The following is a 22189-nucleotide window of genomic DNA, read 5'->3' on the forward strand; positions in this document are numbered from 1 at the left end:
TCAAGATGGCAGCTCTGCTTGCAGACCCTAAAATCGCAGAAGGGACGTCGAAACACAAAGCGTATAGCGTCCATCACTCAGGACCACCCTTATGTACACGCTTACTTATCACAGATGATGTGAGAGAAATCCAAGGGGGTCAAAGAAAGACAAAAGGGCGCTGAGCCGAGCAGAGGGCATGGACCCCCAAAGTCCCAAATCTGGGGGGACAGGCACACTGGACAATGACAGAACCGCTGTGTCGTGTCTAATATTAATCGATTAGTGTGGCCAAATAAAAGGCACTTTATAAAATCTCAAGGTCACAGGTTCAGACCCCAACCACTGATTAGCAGGGTGACCCCCAAGTCCCTAACTTCACCTGGCATGGCTCAAACTAGGTGACTGTGGATGTCACAAAGTTACGGGCACTGATGGCCTTTACTGTATAAGGCACTATATACAATCTCAAGGTCAGAGGGTCCATCCTTAACTCTGAGACGCAGTGTGACCCTGGGTGGGCCACTTCACCTGGCATGGCTGACATTGTTAAACGATGGACATCACTGAGTTAATGACCAATCACGACAGATGGGCTTCGTTTTTAAAGGCACTATATACAATGTCAAAGTCACAGACTCAAGCACCCCCACCCCACTAACTCACAGTGTGACCCTAACTGAGCCACTTCACCTGGCATGGCACACCATTACTGAGCCTGGCCACTAAGTGACGTGTGACTCTGATTCACTATACAAAATCCTAAGGTCACATCCTCACCTCTGATTTAAAGTGTGACATTAAGTCAGCCACATGGACTGGCGAGTGAAAGGCATTGGGATGGTGTTCAGTACAAAAGGCGCTATATGAAGTGTCAAAGTCACAGACTCAAGTCCCCCAATGACTCACAGTGTGACCCTGACTCGGTCACTTCACCTGGCAAAATGGTGACCATCACTGAGGGAAAGGTGCATCAGGGCTGCAATATAAAAGGCACTATATCAAATTTTAAGGTCACACCCTCACCTTTGATTTAAACTGTGACCCTGAGTCACCTACTGCACCTGGCATGGCTCACAACTGGTGAGTGTGGGCATCAAGGAGTTACAGGCACCGAAGGCCTTCACTACATAAGACACTATATAAGGTCCCAACATCACAAGTTCCTTTCTCACCATTGATTTACAGTGTGACCCTGAGTCAGTCTCTTCACCTGGCGCGGCTCACGTTGTAAAATGATGGGACATCACCGAGTGAAAGGCAAATCAAGATGGACGGTGTTCACTTTAAAAGACACTCCGTGAAGTTCTCAAGATGACATTCTCACAAGTGGCTCTCAGTGGGTCGATCACCTCACCTGGCAGGGCTCACACCGGACAACAGTGGACATAAGTGACTTAGAGGCGTGAGGATGGATGATATTCACTGTAAAAGGTGCCACATAAAATCTCAAGGTGACATTCTCACAAGTGGCTCACGGTGGGACCCCACTTCACATGTCAGGGTTCATACTGGACCTCGATTCACATAAGTTGGGATGGTGTTCACTATAACAGGCACTACCTAAAATGTCACAGTCACCGATTAAAGCCCGGCCACTAACTGTGTGACATTGTGACCCTGACTCACTATATCAAATTTTAATATCACATCCTCACCTTTGATTTACAGTGTGACCCTGAGTCGCCTTCTCCACCTGGCATGGCTCACAACTGGTGACTGTGGGCATCAAGGAGTTACAGACACTGAAGGCCTTCATTACGTGAGGCACTATATAACGTCCCAACGTCACAAGTTCCTTCCTCACCATTGATTCACAGTGTGACCCCGAGTCAGTCACTTCACCTGGCATGGCCTGCACTGCACGGCTGTGGACATCGCCGAGTTAAAGGTGTTAGGATAATCCTCACTCTGAAAGGCGCTATATAAAAATGTTAAGGTCATGTGTTCCGTCTCCACAATCGTATGACAGTGTGACTATGAATCGGTCACTTCACCTGGCATGGCTCACGTTGCAAAACGATGGGAGTGAAAGGCAAATCAAAATGGACGGTCTTCACTTTAAAATGGCACTCCATAAAATCTCAAGGTGACATTCTCACAATTGGCTCTCAGTGGGTCGATCACCTCACCTGGCAGGGCTCACACCGGACAACAGTGGACATAAGTGACTTAGAGGCGTGAGGATGGATGATATTCACTGTAAAAGGTGCCACATAAAATCTCAAGGTGACATTCTCACAAGTGGCTCACAGTGGGACCCCACTTCACATGTCAGGGCTCACACTGGACATCTGTTCACATAAGTTGGGACGGTGTTCACTATAACAGGCACTGCCTAAAATCTCACTGTCACAGATTCAAACCCGGCCACTAACTGTGTGACAGTGTGACCCTGACTCACTATATCAAATTTTAATGTCACATCCTCACCTCTGATTTACAGTGTGACATTAAGTCAGCCACTTGGACTGGCACGGGTCGATCAAGTGAGCGAAAGGACGTTGGGATGGTGTTCAATGCGAAAGGCAGGTCGCAGGTTCAAGCCCCCTCACTGACTCGAAGTGTGACCCTGAGTCAGTTACTTCACCTGGCATGGCTGACACTGGACAACAACAGACATAAGTGACTCAGAGGTGTGAGGATGAATGGTGTCCCGTATAAAAAGACAGGATATCAAATCTCAAGGTCACATCCTCACTTGTGATTTACAGCATGACATTAGGTCAGCCACTTCAAGTGACACGGGTCACACTGGACAACCCTGGACAGAAGTGAGTTAGAGATGTTGGGAGGGTCTCCACTATAAAAGAGACTTCTGATTTACTGTCACTTCACTTCACCTGGCATGGCTCCCTCTGGAAAATGAAAGGCATATCTGAACAAATGTCCTTCTTCACTTTAAAAGAAAGGCTGGAGGTCACGTCCTCACTTCTGATTTACAGTGTGACTCCGAGTCTGCCACTTCAGCTGGCATGGCTCATGCTGCTCAGCTATGGACATAACTGAGTTAAGGGTGCTGGGGTGGCGGGCACTATAAAAGGCGCCGTATACAATTTCAAAGTGACAGGTTCAAGCCACCCACTGACTCACAGTGCGACCCTGACTCAGTCACTTCAACTCACACTGGATAATTGTGGACATACGGGAGTTAAAGGCATCGCCATGGCCTTTACTGTACAAGGCGCTATATATTAATCTCAATCTCAACACGGGTCTCATCCACAGCACTTTCTCACAGTGTGACCCTGAGTCAGACACTTCACCTGGCACGGCTTGCACTGGACAACTCTGGACATTACTGGGGTAAAGGCACCAGTATGAATGGTCTTCACTGTGAAAGGCGCTATATAAAATCACAGCTCTAGAGTGTCCACAACTCACTCCTCACTTCACCTTAAAGGGGCTACCGGAAATTTCAGGGTCAGAGTTTTAGTTCCACACAAAGACTCAGCGTGTGAGCCTGAATGAGCCGCTTCACCTGGCCTGACTGGTCTTGACTGTGAAAGGCGCTATATACGATTAGAAAACCTCAGCAACTCAGCCAGAGTCTGACCCCGAGTGTGGCATTTCACCTGGCATGGCTGACGCTGTAAGACTGGGAATGTCTCACCGTGGGACTGGGGGGATGGCAAGGAGATCAAGCGGTAAAAAAGTAAAACTGGCGTTTAAGAGAGAGGGCAGAAACTGAGAACAAATGGCATTAGGGGTGGCTGAGAAAAAAGGACCAGGACGTCCAGTCAGGTCATTAAACGAGGACAGTACCAAAGTACAAAAAAAAAGTACAGGCGGGAAAAGAGCAACTGGACTGGGAAGAAATGACAACTGAGCCTCCGGGTGTGTGTGACATCACAGTTCATGACCCCACGGGAAACACACCCCTAGCAACCAACCATGGAGTCCCTGGCAACAGAACCACAAAATGGCAGCAAGCAACCCCATAAAGAAAATGGTGCCAAGGCATAAATAAATCACAATATTAGCAAAAAGTAAGAGAAGTACAAAATAAGAATACATTCTGAGTGGGCAGGATTCATAAATCACGAAAAGCACTTCAGAACAGGAAGAAAATATTTAAAACCCGCCATGTCGTATCAAACGTAGGAGAAGCGATCAGCATACCCTGTGGTGCGTAGACAGAGCCTTAGAGAAAGTGAAGTGAACTTGAATGGCCGCGCTGTGACCTCATCAGGGCAATCCTGTGACCACGCCCCCTAGCAACAGGTCATGACGTCATAGCAACGGCTCAACAAAATGCTGGCAGCCTTGAAATAAAACAGGCGTGGCAGATTGTACAGTAACGTCACATTAAAGTAATGTAACCAATCATAGAACGGAGGCTACAAACTCGGAGTCTTTGAAAAACATTTTACAAGTCTGCCATATTGTGTGACTAAAGGCCGAGGGGCTGGTGCTCGTTGTAAAAGGGGGCTACAGGGGATTGAGACCCCTTCACTTTCTGCACACTTTATTGCTTTGCAAATTGAATTTTTAATGGATAAATTTGTCATTTGTTTCCCATCAATCTACACTCAACAACCCATAATGACAAAAGTGAGAACTTGTCTACAGAAAGATGGGCAAATGTATTAAAAGCCACAAACTGGAGTCTCTCCTTCCCAGAAGTATTCAGACCCTGTACTGTGGCCCTTCAAACTGAGCTCAGCTCCATCTTTGATTCTCCTTGAGATGTTTCTAGAACTCGATGGGAGTCCACCAGTGGTGAACTGAATTGACCGGACTTCATTTAGAAAGACACCCGTGTGTCCCTGTGTAGAGACGGTCCCACGGGTCACACAGCATCTCAAGCCGTGGAGTCCAAGGAGCTCTCTGTAGACCACCACCATGAGCAAAATGTAGTAAGGGACAGATCAGGGCAAGGAGATCAGACTATCTCCAAAGCTTGGAGTATCCCAGCAGCACAGCGGCCTCATGAATTGTGAAATGGAAGACATTTGGGACCACCAGAACTCTTCTTAGGGTTGACCATCCAGCCAATCTGCGTTACTGGGCAAGTAGAACTTAAATCAGGGAGGTGACCAAGGACACAATGGTCACTCTAACAGAGCCTCACAAGTCCTCTGCCAGAGGGGTCAGCTGAAAGACACTCTGGAGTAAAAGGCATACAGTAGTTTAAAGGACTCTGAGAGCACAAGGTGAAAGATGGCACTCTATGGGCACTGCACCTGGTGGAGAGCGGGCACCTCACAAAAAAGAGGTCCTTGGAGTAAACCTACGCCAGGGTGACACGCCATCTCAGACTGGGGGGAAAGTCCACCTTTCAGCATGACAAACACCTGGAGCACATAACCAAGGCAATACTGGAGGGGCTTCAGCACAAGTCTCAGAGCGTCCCTGAGTGGCCGAGCCAAAGCCCAGACTTGAACACCACAGAACATGTGAGGAGACAACCAAAGAAGGCCATTTCCAGACTCTCGCCATCCAGTCTGACAGAGCTTGGGAGGGTCTGCTGGGAAGAGTGGGATAAACTGCCCAAATTCAGAAGTGCAAACCTGTAGATTACCAAGAAAGCTGGAATTCAGGGGCTACTGAGGAGTACTGAATGAAGGATCTGAACACTTCTGGGAATGAGAGATTTCAGCTTTTGAAGTTTTCTGAACATGTGTCTTCACTTTGTCATTATAGGGGATAGATAGATAGATAGATAGATAGATAGATAGATAGATAGATAGATAGATAGATGTGTAAGGCACTATATAATAGATAGATAGATAGAGAGATGTGTAAGGCACTATATAATAGATAGATAGATAGATAGATAGATAGATAGATAGATAGATAGATAGATAGATAGATAGATAGATAGATAGATGTGTAAGGCACTATATAATAGATAGATAGATAGATGTGTAAGGCACTATATAATAGATAGATAGATAGATAGATAGATAGATAGATAGATAGATGTGTAAGGCACTATATAATAGATAGATAGATGTGTAAGGCACTATATAATAGATAGATAGATAGGTAAGGCACTATATAATAGATAGATAGATAGATAGATAGATGTGTAAGGCACTATATAATAGATAGATAGATAGATAGATGTGTAAGGCACTATATAATAGATAGATAGATAGATAGATAGATGTGTAAGGCACATCAAGGGGACCATTCCTGTTGTGCGGTGGGAATGCAGCACACGGAGGTGACCAGGGACGACAAGTGGGCTCAGGGATTACATCGTGCAGCAGCTCATCGTTTTCCTATGAACAAAGTTCCTGCGGTGAGAAGACTCCTATTGTGTCCGATCAATGCCTTAAGTTTACAGGTTCTGCCATGGAAGAGATCTACGGCAGCCAAGGAGTGAAGGAGCCTCCATGCTTTCATTGTTCTCGATTCACTTTGGGGGTTTTGTTTCAAGCAAGCAAATCGCCAACCCCAGTGTTGTGCCATCTCGGGGTGGCAGCTGATTGAGACAATAAGGACCAGACGATAAACAAATAGTCGAAAAGCAGGAAAGGGTCTAAAGCGAAAAAAAATCGGCTCTCCCTTTCCTCTAAACTCAAAATGCTCTCCCAAAATCGTAGCATCAAACCCGAATGATTGAAGTCCGGACGTTGTTTGAATAAAAGTCCACACAAACGCAGAGAGTTAAGCAGGGCACCCTGTGGATGTTTAGAACTGTCATACAGGTGACGTCACGTGCCACCCAAACCCTAACCCTAGACGAACACGGCACTGCGGTCAGACATTCATAAATATACTTCATGTAGAAGAAAGAAATGAATCCCTCGTGAATAAGAACCCGTGACAGAAATTGAGGTGTGGAAAACGTAAAAATTGTGAACGTCACTCCTTTGATTGGGCAGTTGGTGCTTAAAGTGTCTGAGGTGGCCTGGCTAGGAATTTGTAGACTGTTGCCTTTAAATGAATGGTTCTGAAAGTGTGGTCCATGAACCACTGGTGGTCCTAGAGCAGGTGCCAGGTGGTCCATGGGCTGGCCTAGTCCGCTTTCTTTTGAAGAACTTTCCTGCTGATAAAGCCATGTGAAATGCCACCATACTGCCCGAGCATTAGGTGGCATCTCCAACTTCTACACCCGTCCCTCCTGTTCAGATCCTGTATGGTTGTAGTGATGCCCCCCTCCTTCTCTTGTGCAACATTTCTCCAAGTGTACAGTCTCGTCCAGTCACTGGATGTCAGAATTCCATGACATGGAATCGATGGATTGCTCGACTCCGTGACAACTTCTCAGCATGGTTTCAAACGTCCTGTTGGGCCATGAAGGTATCATGAGGTCAACACACTTTGACAGCCAATCAACATGGAGCCCGTTTTCTTTTTTTCATTCTCTGCTCCACTGTGGTGCAACACAGACGTGACATCAAAAGTACTTTTGTGACGGCGCCACAGTTCTACAAGCCTCTCGTCCATTCACATGGTCCATAACATTCATTTAGTGAGGCCACCATTGCCTTCTTTTTCTTCTTCTTCTCATAGACTTGATTGGGCTCTTCTCTGTTTGAGGTCATTGTATGCAATGAACTCGCATTTGGTTGTCAACTGGATCCCACCTGCATTACATAACAACGATATTAAACTTCTTTAATTTTGTCACAAAGTAACTGCCGATGTCACACCATGTGGCTGGCGGTCACAGGCGTCATGCCCCAACCGTCCACGACTCATCACGATTATGTAATAAAGGCTACAACAACAACAAAATAAAATGACTGGAAAAATCGTGTAATGTGATGGCTGGATGGATATTTTCTGGTTTGATCGAGGCCTCATTTAAATATGCAAATGAGCAAAACATGCGGTGGGACACACCGGTTTGAGAAGTGGATGTTCATCTGCCCCTCCCCTTTAGACTGCTCACGAAACGAGAATAGAAGGAACGGTGCAGGAGGAGATCTGCCTTGATCCGATTTTTTTAAAAAGGTCCTGCCGACTACGCCAATTGTAACGGCCTGTCTTATTTCGCTCATTCAGAATCCAATTTCCTCCTCACATCTTCATTTCTGAATGTGAGAAGTCACACTGAAGAGAGCCCCCCCACCATCGACTCCAGCGCCCCAGATGAATGTCACGCAACGTTTCATCATACATGCAGATTTTTAAATATGACTCGCTTTTGATCAGCAACCCACCCCGGTGCACTGGCAGATGAAAACACTTCGGATTTCTTCCACTCGGTGCCTCTGAGTATATTAAACAACCCCAGCGTCAATGGATTGCACCCGCGGAGAAGGCATCAATAACGGGGGGAAAAAAAACTAAGAGGCCTTGTCAGGGATCACAGTTGTCATACTTTGATGCAAATGATTTTACTTGGTGTTCATCTGCCGCACAATCACCTCCTAATCTGGGTATACATCACGCGCTGACATGGAAATTTCCTGCCGCTCTGCTTTCATTTTTGGAGACAGTAATCACACAAGAACCATTCAACCTCTCCGAAATGTATAAATAATTTTCATTCAAACATATTAACAGTCAAAATACGAGAATTTATCAAGGAGCGGGAGGGAAGGGGTTGGGTGGGGGTTGAGGGGAACATCTTCTTAAAAGCAATCAGCACGGCGCTGGCTGTGGTGGGCCCCTGCCTGGCGTGAGGGATCGGGAGCCGAGGAGAGCGCCTGGCTTTTTTAATAATGAGATTCTGGGGAGAGAACTTTGCGCATTCCCATTCACTCCATTAGATTGCTGCACTTCAATTTCGCCTCCTCCGTTAAGGTAGATTTGAAAAGGTTGCCAGGCTTTTTTGTTTCATTCGTCTAATCTGACACCCCCCACCCCACCCCCCAGGACCCCCCGATCAAGCAGTGTGACAGTCATCCTCTCAAGTTTTTTTTTGCCTTTCAAAAAAAGGACAGATGAAACTTTTAGGCTCCCATTGTTTCCAAAGCTTTTGTTCCCCCATTACTTTTACCCTATTTTTTTCCCGGGGGGGATATTATTACAGTGGGCCTAAGGACTAATGTCATTAGTGGGCATGTGCATGTCAATCCATCGACAGATCCCATAGGGCACAGGGTGTATAACAAATACCAAAAGGCTTTCCGCTATATGGTCGGCACGGTGGCGCAGTGGGTAGCGCTGCTGCCTCACAGTTAGGAGACCTGTGGGTTTGCTTCCCGGGTCCTTCCTGTGTAGAGGTTGCATGTTCTCCCCGTGTCTGCGTGGGTTTCCACAGTCCAAAGACATGCAGGTTAGGTGCATTGGCGATCTGAAATTGTCCCTGGTGTGTGCCCTGCGGTGGGCTGGCACCCTGCCCGGGGTTTGTTCCTGCCTTGCACCCTGTGTTGGCTGGGATTGGCTCCAGGAGACCCCCATGACCCTGTGTTAGGATATAAAAGGTTGGAAGATGACTGACTAAATGTGGGGTGTTTATTATTGTCTGTCTGAGTGTAGGATGTCTGTGTGTGCGAGTAATGGGGGCTTTTATGTCTGTGTGTGGGGGGCTATAGTATGCCTGTGGAGGAGGATTTGTGCGAGTAGTGTGTTGCTTGCGTGTGTGAGTGTGTGTGTTTGAGCGGGAGTTTGTGCCTGTGTTTGTGTGACAGTGGGGGGGTGTTTGTGTGTGTGAAGAATTCTGTCAGTAAGTGACCCTCCCTTCGTGCCCTTGTCCCTAAATCTTTGTATGTGTGTGTGTCTGTTCTAAATTCAGCAGTTTTTCTTCATGTCTTTGCCCCTCAGTCCTTAGGTGTGTTTATTTCTGTGTGTGTATTTGTGTAGTCCCATTATCAAGCGGTGCCCTCTTCACGTCTTTGCCCCTAATCTTTATGTGTGTTAGTCTGTGTTTGTGTGTATAAATCAGTAACTGACCCACTCATCACACCTTTGTGTGCCTCTGTGTGCGTTTGTGTGTGTGTGTGCCCTGCGGTGGGTTGGCACCCTGCCCGGGGTTTGTTCCTGCCTTGTGCCCTGTGCTGGCTGGGATTGGCTCCAGTGGACCCCCGTGACCCTGTGCTAGTATTTAGCAAGTTGGAAAATGACTGACTGACTTTCTGTCCTAATAAAAAGGACCCCCTTAACTTGTTAGATCTATGGCAGCCTTGGAATTTGACATTCCACTGTTTTTCTCCCTATTTCTGGTACAAAGCTGTCGGCTCAAGGAGGTACTTGGCCACATGAGCAGTCCGCTGCTGAGGGTTGCTGCAGGATTTCAGACTCGCTCCACGGTGTTTTTCCATGCTTTACACCCCATGGCGATGGTCCTGGCCTGGATCAGGTCGACTCGCTGGGTCTTCAGATCTTCCTGCACTTGTTTGGTCCACGTTTTCTGTTGGCAATTCAAGTCATAGTTCTGGTATGTTTTTGTCTAATTTTGTATCATTTATTTGCATTTATGCTTCACTGGCCCCTTTATTAAGTACGTCTGGTCAACTGCTCGTTAACACCAATCTCTAATCAGCCAATCACAGGGCAGCATTTTGGCCTGTAGACCTCATCAAGACCACCTGCTGAGGTTCAAACCGAGCATCAGGATGGTGAAGAAAGGGGACTGAAGTGACTCTGAACGTGACAGGGCTGTTGGTGCCAGACGGGCTGCTCTGAGTGTTTCACAAACTGCTGGTCTACTGGGATTTTCATGCACAACCATCTCTAAGGGGTACAGAGAATGGGCAGAACAATGGTGAAGCGCGTGGCAAGGGACAGGATGACGAAGAGCCACCCAGAAGTTGGTGTGGACCCCCACCTGGATGGGATTCCAAAGAGCAGACTGGGAGTTTGTTTGGATGGGACACCGAGGAGGTGGGACACTGAAGGCTGACATTGGAGATGACAAAGCTGGCTGTCCGTCCTCCTGGCCACTGTTATGGGTGTCTTGTCCTTTAAGGGGACAGCTGCCTATCCCTCTAGGGTGCTCTAAACTAACCTCCCTGGTAGGATACCCTGAGCTTCAATGTCAGACTTTAGAGGGGGACCTCCAGCGCCACCACATCTTGGAGTTGGCAGAGGAGGGTCGACAAGGAGGATGAAGAAGCAGCGAGGGCTCTGAAGGGAGACAAAGAGGTGGGAAGGCGACTGTGCGGCTGTATGTCACGCTGTACCCGATTCCCTCCACAAGTTGCCCCCGGGACCCTCAAGTCCCATCCAAGTCCACCTTTTGCAGTTGAATTGGTCATCAGGCGCAGTTTTACACTCAGATTACATTTTGATTCACTTTCTGAAGTGCCTTGTGATGGCACATGCTGTGAGACTAAGGGCACACTGAGGGGCTTTAAGAAGGGGGTTGGGGGGCTCATGTCAGGTATCACAGCAAGCATATATGTGAGCATCAATTGGGGGTGGGGGGGCGCTGATGAATAAACTGCACCAGCATAGCAGATGAGCAACCGCCACCCTGTGCCCACCAATAACAGAGGGCTGTGCCAATGTGGTCTCTCCCTGTGAACCGGTGTGCCAAGCTGCATGCAGCATGTGACATGTCCACCTCCACCACTGCGATGTCAAACGAGGCCACCGTAACGTGATGAGATCGGCGAGAACACGACAGGCCGTGCCTGGAATGCTGAAAGCGGCCCCCCGTGGCATCTGCGTGATTGCATATGATGACAAGCAAATGGAATGGCGGCCCCGAATAATCATTTTCTGTCGACATCGGCTCCATGTTGTTGTTGTTTAACCCCGGGTGACCTTATTTTATTTATTTAGTTTTTTTTTTTGTAATCTCAGGTTTTTTGCGCAGAAGCAACTTTTGGGGGAGAAAAAACACAAGCACGAAGGAGACGGCTGGGGGGGACGCACTGCTGTCAGTCACCTGGAGGCTTATAGTGCCTGCACTTCACATTAGCAGCAATGACGTCCTCTGGCTGGGGGCCATGGGGTGGGCTGCGGTTCAGTAGACGTCATCTCTCTGTCACGGCTTGTTTCATTTTCATATAAAAACAAAGGGGTCCATCTTTTGGCCAGGAAGAGTCAAAGTCTGAGCCGCTCCCTCTTGAAAAATGGTGAGGTTTCCTGTTCAGTAATTTGTGATGGCTTCCTGTGGGGCTTGGTGTGGAGGTCCGCTACTGCACTTGGACACAAGATAGGTGGGCCCTGATTGGACTTGAGGGTCCCAGGGAGGGACTCATGGAGGGAATCGGGTACAGCGTGACATACAGCCAACCGAGTCACTCCTGGGCCACACAATGGCCTGCCCACCTCTTTGACTCACTAGAAGACCCCTCGCTGCTTCTTCATCCTGCCTTGTCGGCCCTCCTCTCCCAAAATCGAAAGCTGTGGAGGGGTTGGAGGTCCGCCCTTTAAAGACTTCCAGAGCACAGAGTGTCCAGCCTGGAGGGACAGGCAGCTGTCCCCTTAAAGGACAAGGTTGCCTGTAACAGGGGTCAGGAGGGCGGGTGGACCACCGACTTTGTCAACTCCAACGGCAGCCTTCCATGTCCTACCAGGGGCATGGCCTCCCTGGTGTTCCATCTGGTTACTGATCCAGAGAAACTCACAGTCTGCTCTTTGGCATCCCATCCTGGCAGGGGTCCGTACTAACTTTGGATGGCTCTTTGTCACCCTGTCCCAGGATGGGAGGAAAAGAAATGTCCTGCTGTCCTTCCCATTTTTGGAATTTCCAGCTTTTTTAATGTAGTGACTGTGACATCATTGTAGCCCCCCGGTTTGGACCAACTCTTAGCTACGTCAGACCCCCTCACTTTCATTACACACATTTGTTGTTTTTTGCCCATCAGTCTTCACTCCACATAACAACAAAGTGGCAGAAACATTTATTTTATAAAGATTCTCAGGCTGACTTTTATGATTTACAAGGAGAAGGTTGACAGATCCTTCCATCTTGTGGGTCTTTTTGGGGACATTTCTGCTTAGCAAGTCCCCAGTTCGTGACAGTCGTGGCCTGATGTGTGGCTGATTGAAATGAATGAATGAACTAATCAATCAATCAATTAATCTTAAAATGGAGTGGTAACCCCACCCAGGGTCCACTGAAATAAGTGAATATTGCATTGGAATAAGTGAGTTGATAAAGTGGATGGATGGCTGGAGTGGTTGAAATACAAAGCCCTCACATTTTAATTAAACGCGCCCCACCACCAAACCAATCAGGAAAGGTGACGTCAGTCAGTCAGTCATTATCCAATGACTCAGATGAAGGTTAAGCTGCATGTGTTAATGCCTGGAGAAGGAGGACATCTGGTAGGCCATCGAGACCCCCAGATATTTCCAACCTTGAGCCCCCAAGTCTCGAGCCAACAGGACTGACACTCCACAGCTCCGTAGTGTCCCTCTTCAATCCCTCCCTCCGTCCCGTCTCCATTTCTTTCGTCCCACAGTACATCCCTTTCTTCTTCATTTTTAGTTTCCCTGTTCATCACTCGACTGGAATCGCCACCCGTGGAATCCCAATCTGAATCTTGACCATTTGCAGACACTCGGGTATCGTTCAACTTTATTTCTCATCGTTTTTTGTTTAACTAGGGGGGCTTTGCCCCCTGCTCGCTTCGCTTGCCAACCCCTTTGACCTGCCCCCCCCATGAAGTCGGTCGTTTTTCTGACTATATATATATATATACACTCACCTAAAGGATTATTAGGACCACCATACTAATACGGTGTTTGACCCCCTTTCGCCTTCAGAACTGCCTTAATTCTACGTGGCATTGATTCAACAAGGTGCTGAAAGCATTCTTTAGAAATGTTGGCCCATATTGATAGGATAGCATCTTGCAGTTGATGAAGATTTGTGGGATGCACATCCAGGGCACGAAGCTCCCGTTCCACCACATCCCAAAGATGCTCTATTGGGTGGAGATCTGGTGACTGTGGGGCCATTTTAGTCCAGTGAACTCATTGTCATGTTCAAGAAACCAATTTGAAATGATTCGAGCTTTGTGACATGGTGCATTATCCTGCTGGAAGTAGCCATCAGAGGATGGGTACATGGTGGTCAGGAAGGGATGGACATGGTCAGAAAGAATACTCAGGTAGCCCGTGGCATTTAAACGATGCCCAATTGGCACTAAGGGGCCTAAAGTGTGCCAAGAAAACATCCCCCACACCATTACACCACCACCACCAGCCTGCACAGTGGTAACAAGGCATGATGGATCCATGTTCTCATTCTGTTTACGCCAAATTCTGACTCTACCATTTGAATGTCTCAACAGAAATCGAGACTCATCAGACCAGGCAACATTTTTCCAGTCTTCAACTGTCCAATTTTGGTGAGCTCGTGCAAATTGTAGCCTCTTTTTCCTATTTGTAGTGGAGATGAGTGGTACCCGGTGGGGTCTTCTGTTGTTGTAGCCCATCCGCCACAAGGTTGTGCGTGTTGTGGCTTCACAAATGCTTTGCTGCATACCTCGGTTGTAACGAGTGGTTATTTCAGTCAAAGTTGCTCTTCTATCAGCTTGAATCAGTCGGCCCATTCATTCTCCTCTGACCTCTAGCATCAACAAGGCATTTTCACCCACAGGACTGCCGCATACTGGATGTTTTTCCCTTTTCACACCATTCTTTGTAAACCCTAGAAATGGTTGTGCGTGAAAATCCCAGTAACTGAGCAGATTGTGAAATACTCAGACCGGCCCGTCTGGCACCAACAACCATGCCAAGCTCAAAATTGCTTAAATCAACTCTCTTTCCCATTCTGACGTTCAGTTTGGAGTTCAGGAGATTGTCTTGACCAGGACCACAGCCCTAAATGCATTGAAGCAACTGCCATGTGATTGGTTGATTAGATAATTGCATTAATGAGAAATTGAACAGGTGTTCCTAATAATCCTGTAGGTGAGTGTATATATATATATATATATATATATATATATATATATATATATATATTGCGGTCCTGACCGGAGGAGGGCTTGTGCCTCATTCAGACCGCGAGGGGGCGTCCGCCCTGGTTATGTTGGGGCCTCGGGTGAAGGGCTTGGAAGCCCAGCCCTGTAGGGACCCGTGGCCACCGCCAGGTGGCGCCCCAGTGCCTGAATATCCCGGGAGCCCAGCACTAGAGGCGGCCAGGAGAAAGGCACTGGAACTGTGTGGCCTGGACATTGGGGGAATCGGTGCTGGAGGCACTGGGGTTTGTGAGTGCACTGAATTGTGAAAATATTATAAATAAACGTGTGTTGGGTGAGCATAAGATGTCTGTCTGTCTGTGTCCGGGCCACAATATATATATATATATATATATATATATATATATATATATAGGCCAGCCACTTTGTGTCTCTGCGCTCATGTTGTGAAGAGGGGGGCTGAATGCACCCTAAGGTGACGTGGCTGCTCCTCCAAACCCCCCAAACCTTAAACAATGGGAAAAAAGTAACAGTTGTTTTTCTTTACCTCCTCTTTGCTCGATCAGCTGCTGTCTTTTTTTTTTTTTATTTCAATCCATACAAATCAATCAAGTTTTTACAAAAAGAAAAAATAAGTTAAGAACAGATCGATCCCCACCCCAGAGAGAGAGCAAGCCAAACGGTGTAACATTTAAGGCTTGTAAACATACCTAAATTAATAAATTCTCTGTGCTTTATGAGCTTATTTTAAAATATTACTGATTAGATCCTGCCATGTTTTGAAAAAAGTCTGTACGGATCCTCTAATTGAGTATTTGATTTTTTCCAATTTCAAATAATATAACACATCGGTTTCCCACTGACTTAAAAGAGGAGAGTTTGGGTTCTTCCAGTTTATCAGAATAAGTCTGCGTGCCAACAGTGTAGTGAATGCAATCACAATTTGTTTGTCCTTCTCCACTTTAAGCCCCTCTGGAAGAACCCCAAACACAGCTGTTAATGGGTTAGGAGGGATTGTGAGTCCAAGGCTGTCTGAGAGGTAATTAAAAATTTTGTCCAGAATAATGTTAATTTGGTGCAGGCCCAGAACATGTGACCCAGTGAGGCTGGGACTTGGTTGCAACGTTCGCAGGTTGGATCATGTCCTGGAAACATTTTGGAGAGTTTTAGTCGAGACAGATGTGCTCGATATATAATTTTGAGTTGTATAATTGTATGCTTTGCACATATGGAGCTCGAAATAAATGTGGTTATTGTTGAATCTAATTGCCTAAAGAATGATTTATTAATGTATATTGGAATGTTTTGAAATAAAAAAAGGAGCTTAGGAAGAATATTCATCTTAACAGTGTTAATTCTTCCAGCTAGTGTGAAATGAAGGGTTTTTTTCCATGCAGACGACGAAATTTTGTTGATAAAGAGCTTTATGTTTACTTGTGATGTTTACCCCGAGGTATTTAAACTGTTCTGCAATGATAAAAGGAAGGGTGTCTAATCTAATATTATATGCTTGCGAATTCACGGAAAGAGTACACTTTTATTCAGATTAATTCTGAGACCAGAGAGCTTTTGAAATTCTGTGAGTGCTGCTAAGACTGCAGGCACAGAATTTTCTGGGTCCGATATATACAGTACCATGTCATCTGCATATAATGAGATTTTCTGTTCCAGTCCTTCTCTGCTAATCCCCTTTATCTGATCAGTATTTCGACAATGTATTGCCAGTGGTTCAATGGCAATGCAAACAGCAGTGGTGACAAAGGGCATCCTTGTCTGTGCCACGCTCTAGTTTAAAGTAGTCTGAGCAAATGTTATTGATGCAAACTGAAGCTTCTGGGTTAGTATACAGTAATTTAATTCATGCACAAATGTTTGGGCCAAACCCAAACTTCTCCAATGTAGTAAAAAGGTATTTCCATTCAATCATGTCGAATGCTTTTTCTGCATCCAATGATAATAATATTTCTGGGGTGTTTGATTTAGTTGGTGAGTATATTACATTAAACAGGCGTCGAAGATTTGAAGATAAGTGTCGGCCCCTAATAAATCCAGTTTGGTCTTGTGATATTACCGAGGGGAGCACTTTCTCCATCCTTCTAGCTATGATTTTAGAGAGTATTTTAACGTCGTTATTCAGAAGTGAAATTGGTCTGTATGATGCACATTGTAATAAGTCCTTATTTTGTTTTGGAAAGACAGTGATTAGTGCTTGGCGAAAGGTTTGTGGAAGAGATTGGTTATCTCTGGCTTCTGTAAATGTTGCTAATAGGAGGGAGCTAGCTGAGGGAGAATTTCTTGTAAAACTCTGCAGGGTAGCCATCAGGGCCTGCTGCTTTCCACCTTGGAGTGACTTTATAGCATCTAGTAATTCTGATAATGCAGAGGTTTATCAAGTTCCTCCACACTAAAGCGTCTATTTGTGGTATCTGTAATGTATCCAGAAATGCATTAGATTGTGTATTGTCTTCTTTAAACTCAGTAGTATATAGGGATTTATAGTAGTCTCTGAAAGTGTGCATTATATTTTTGTGTTCGATGATTTTATCTCCGTTCGTGTTAGTAATTACCGAGATTGCGTTGCGCACTTCTTGCTTTGTTGAGCTAAAAGCTTATTAGCTTTCTCTCCATGTTCATAATAATGATGTCTGGATTTGTAAATTAGTTGTTCAGTTTCTTTAGTTGTCAAGAGGTTTAATTCTGAATGTAGAGCCTGCCTCCTCTATGTAGAGTCTCGCTTGGTAGTCTGGCATGTTCTTCATCTATTTTAGTAATTTCGCTTTTATCTCTGCTACTTTCTTGGCTCGGATTTATTTCTGTGGGAAAGATATGAGATAATCTGTCCTCTTAAGAAGGCCTTAAGAGTTTCCCAGAGTATTCCTGCAGAGATCTCGGGGATGTATTTGTCTCTAGAAAGAATTTGATTTGTTTGGATATAAATTCAGTACAATTCTCGTCAGCTAATAGAAGCGGTTGAGGCCATCTGGGGGTGAGTGTATGGGGCTTAGTAATTTCAGCTCCAAGATCATTGGAGCATGGTCTGAAATAACAATAGCATCGTATTTACAAGATTTAATCTTAGGCAAGAAGTTATTGTCTATAAAGAAGTAATCAATCCTTGAGTAGCAATGATGTACTGGTGAGTAGAAAGAATATGTTCTTGAATTTGGGTTTAAAAACCTCCAGGGATCTGATAAGTTGTGATCAGTTATAAACTTTGTAATTATCTTTGCGGTGTTAGTTGCGTTCCCCCTGTGGAGGAAGTCTTATCTAAAAGTGGATTTAGAACACAATTAAAGTCCCCAGCCATTATAACTTTATGAGTGTTCAGATTGGGAATGGATGCAAATAAATTTTGTATAAATTCCTTATCATCAACATTAGGTGCATAAACATTTATCAAGATCATTTTACAGTTAGATAAGTCTCCCATGACCATCACATATCTCCCTTCAGGATCCAATACTACATCTGATGCTACAAATGGTACTGTTCTATGTATGAGAATTCCCACACCTCTAGTTTTCTTTGTAAAACTAGAATGGAACATTTGGCCAGTCCAGTCTTTTTGCAGCCGGAACTGATCCTTACTTAGTAAGTGGGTCTCCTGTAAAAATACTATTTTAGCATTTAGACCTGTTAGGTGAGCAAGTACTTTCTTTCTCTTTAATTTGTGATTCAGGCCTTTAACATTCCAGCTTACGAAGTTAACTGTCCCATCATGGAGACACTGATTCTGAGTTTTTGATGTCATTTTATAGTCTTATTATAATTATAAAGACTGAGAGGATAGATTATGTATAGATCAGGCCTGCTCTCTTTCTCCCCCCCCCTTAACCCCCCACCCTCCCTTTTTGCCTCCCCAAGTGAGGCTAAAACCCACTTCACGCAGTCCCAGTCCTCTGACATACCCAGAGACAGAGCACGTCCAAAGCACAACAAGCTCCAATGCAGCGGCGCTTTAGGGTGAAAAGATAGAGATATCTCCAAAAATAAAAAAAAGGAGTTTTGCACTTAAAATATATATATAGTCTTCAGCAATTTTAGTGCATTAAGATGATACACCCAGATAATAAACCCAGTAGATGGTGTTAAAAATGTGTCCAGAATAAGCATAACAAGTCTTAATGCAGTAATAGCAATAACAATAAACCAAGGGTATGATATTGAACAGTCTCGTTTAGGGTAGAGATGAAGTAATTAGAAAATTAAAATAATTAAAATAATGAGAATATATGAGAATATATGCTGAGTCGCATGTCATGCAGGGCTGGCAGAGCAATAAATGAATGAATGAACAAATGAGTAAGTGAAAAAGTGAATGAACGAATGAATGAATGAGCAAAAGATTGAACGAACAAATGAATGAATAAGCAAAAGAATGAATGAACGAATAAGCAAATGTACAAAGAAATTAATGAATGAATGAAGAAGCAAATGAATGAATGAGTGAATGAATGAATGAATACGTGAAAGAATGAATGAATGAACGAACAAATGCATGAGTGAATGGCTGAATAAGGAAATAAATGAATGAATAAGTGAATAAATGAATGAATAAGCAAAAGAATGAATGAATGAACGAATGAACAAATACATGAGTGAATGCCTGAATAAGCAAATAAATGAATGAATGAATGCATAAGTGAAAGAATGAATGATCGATTTAATGAATAAGTGAAAGAATGAACAAACTAAAGAATGAATAAACAAATTAATAAGTGAAGGAATAAATGAATAAGTGAAAGAATGAATAATGATCAAATGAACAAATAAGCAAAAGAATGAACAAATAAGTGAAAGAGTGAATGAATGAATTAATGAATGAATAAGCAAATGAATGAACGAATGAGCAAATGAATGAATAAGTGAATGAATTAATGAATGAACTCGAGGTCTGGCGGTGGGCACTTCTGTGGTCCTAAGGCCCTCACACTGGACGTGGACTGTGATGTGAAGTCCACACGTGTGGAGGAGGAGGAGGACATCACGCCGCTCCCTTTAATGTCCCCTGTTTCGTTATGAAGGACCACTCAAATGAAGAGGCGTCTCCTGCTTTGTGATCTCTGAGCCCCCCGGCCCCTTCTGTGAACAGCATTTCTAATACCCCCCACCAGTCCTACCAAATTTAAATGCAATAAGTTAAGATGTGTTTTGTCTAAAATAAAACTTTGAAATGCTAATGTTTTTGTAGCTGCTATGATATCATAATGATATTTTTTTCCAACAGCTGGTTTTATTTCATTTTAAACTCCTTTTCGGTCGAGTCCAGTGGGTCGGCTCTAATAAAAATCACATCCTTGAAGAGGGTTTGAACGGATAAGCGCAGAATGAATTACTAAAGCCGCAGCACAACGCCCGATGAGACTGCCATAAAAAGAGTGAAGCAGAGCCAGCTCTCTGATTGCATTCGTTTTTACGATTATTTAAAGCCCACCTTCACGTTATTTCTACACTTTTTTTTTTTACCCCCCTTTCTTTAACCAGCTTATCAAAGTCACACAACATGAGCGACGTCGCAGCTCTTAGCAGCAAAAACATTATGCTTAGCCATGTACTTTTCGATATAATGCCAAACCGGCTTAATCCAGTTCAGGGTCATTGGGGCCAGTTGGGGTGCAAAGCATCATGGGACCAATTTAGAAAGAATAAAGTTTTATTGTGAAGAAAAAAGGTGTTGGCAAAAAGTCCTTGAACCTTGACGATGGACAAGTGAATATGGCAATGGCTCCAGTGTCAGCGTCACTTCACATCTCGTAAGGCCCACCTGGCTGGGTGAAGGTGAATAACAGGATTATGGTGGAAGCCCGGGGTCGTAATAATCCGCCGTCACACACGTGCACACATAAGAGGCAGCTTAAGGGCTCCACTGAGTGTAATTACCTGCCAGGTCAGGGGTGGGCGCCGTTCTCTGCCTCTGCAGACCAGCTGACTGACAGGCCCTCCCATCACCAACATGACCTCCGGTGTCCACCCTTTCCTACTGCCTTCCTTCATATACCGTGTGGAAGAAAAATGAGATGTAGGGGGTAAGAGTCATTTAAGGGGTAACATAGTGTCACACGTGTGCGCTTGGGGAGCATCTTATGGGCTCAATTGATGACAATACCACCCCGGGCCACCTGAGGGCATTGTGCAATAACTGAATCTCTTCTTCTTTCCCCTCTGTAGAAAGAGAGACTGACGTGTCACTATCCATGACATCACTTCCGGGTGCAGCGTAACTCTATCCACCTCTTCCTCCCAGAAAACGACTTAGCCCACCATCTTGGAGGAGACTCGATCTCCACAAGGGACTAGTCTCCATTTCAGCACCCTTACCACGTGTTTTTCTTTGTGCCTTTTGCGCTCCCCTCAATATGTGGGGTTTGCCTACAGGTGCCCCAGACCCTTAATGAGCCTCTTTTGGGTGTTCTCTTTACAATTGTTATTGTGCATGAAGTGTTTTGCTATCATAGAAGCAGCTTAAAGGTCAGGTCAGGTTGGGGGGCATGCACTGGTACAGTGCACTACCGCACCCACCACATGACAAAACACCTTGGGATTTGAATTGGCAAGGCAGACATGTGGCCCAGTCCCGCCACCAACCAAAAAAATGACCATCTATTTGCCACAGCCAGGTATTATGTGGGCGTCCCCTTGGGCTGGTCCTTAACAAAGAGGGTCCTGTGAGCCGGACCTCCCTCTGGGGAATCGGGAATCGTGCCACATTGCCATAGTGGCATAACTGACACCCCCTCGTAACTCATTTCTGAGGCTCATTAGCATTAAGGGTTAATAAGTAGAGTCTAAACCTCCTCACACGTCTCAGGACACCAGGTAAAGGTCAAGTGAAGGTTAGGGTGGCTGGCTATCACATACCCAGTAAGACTTTGTAAGACCCGACCCACTCACCCAGCTACACCACCAAGACCCATGGCCTGGCAAGCGGAGGAACGTTAGACCCGACAAGCCATACTTCTTCCAGATAAACTTCCCCAATCTACGGTTAAATAATCGTAAAGCAAACAGTTTGTAAAATAATAATGTGTATATATTAATAGTGATTAGAGGCAAAACAACAGAACAATATTTAATTCACTCCCTCCAAAGCTCCCACATCACACCCAACCCCAAAAGTGACCGGCGGAAAATATAATAATAAAAAGGTGCAGCAAAAAAAAAACAACAAATAAGACACACAGAAACACGAAATGCACATAAAAGTCCAGAAGATTAAATGGAGGATGAGTAGAGATTGTGAACCTTGTTCAGCTGGATAATCGTCCTACGGCAATCACACACGGATCAAAATGATGGCTCGCTCCTCTCCCAAATGACAAAAAACAGTCTCACCGCTCTTATCCTCGGCGTAATTGGGAACCTCGGGGGTTTTTGTGTTGTGATGGTGAAGTTGTCAAGTCTGCCGTTGAAAGCGGCAAGGAGGGAAAGGTGTATGTGATTTGATCGGTGCTCTCTCTTAGCGCTGCCATGAAGTGTCTGTG

This window comes from Polypterus senegalus, chromosome 14 (genome assembly GCF_016835505.1).
Source record: "Polypterus senegalus isolate Bchr_013 chromosome 14, ASM1683550v1, whole genome shotgun sequence".
Taxonomy (NCBI): domain Eukaryota; kingdom Metazoa; phylum Chordata; class Cladistia; order Polypteriformes; family Polypteridae; genus Polypterus; species Polypterus senegalus.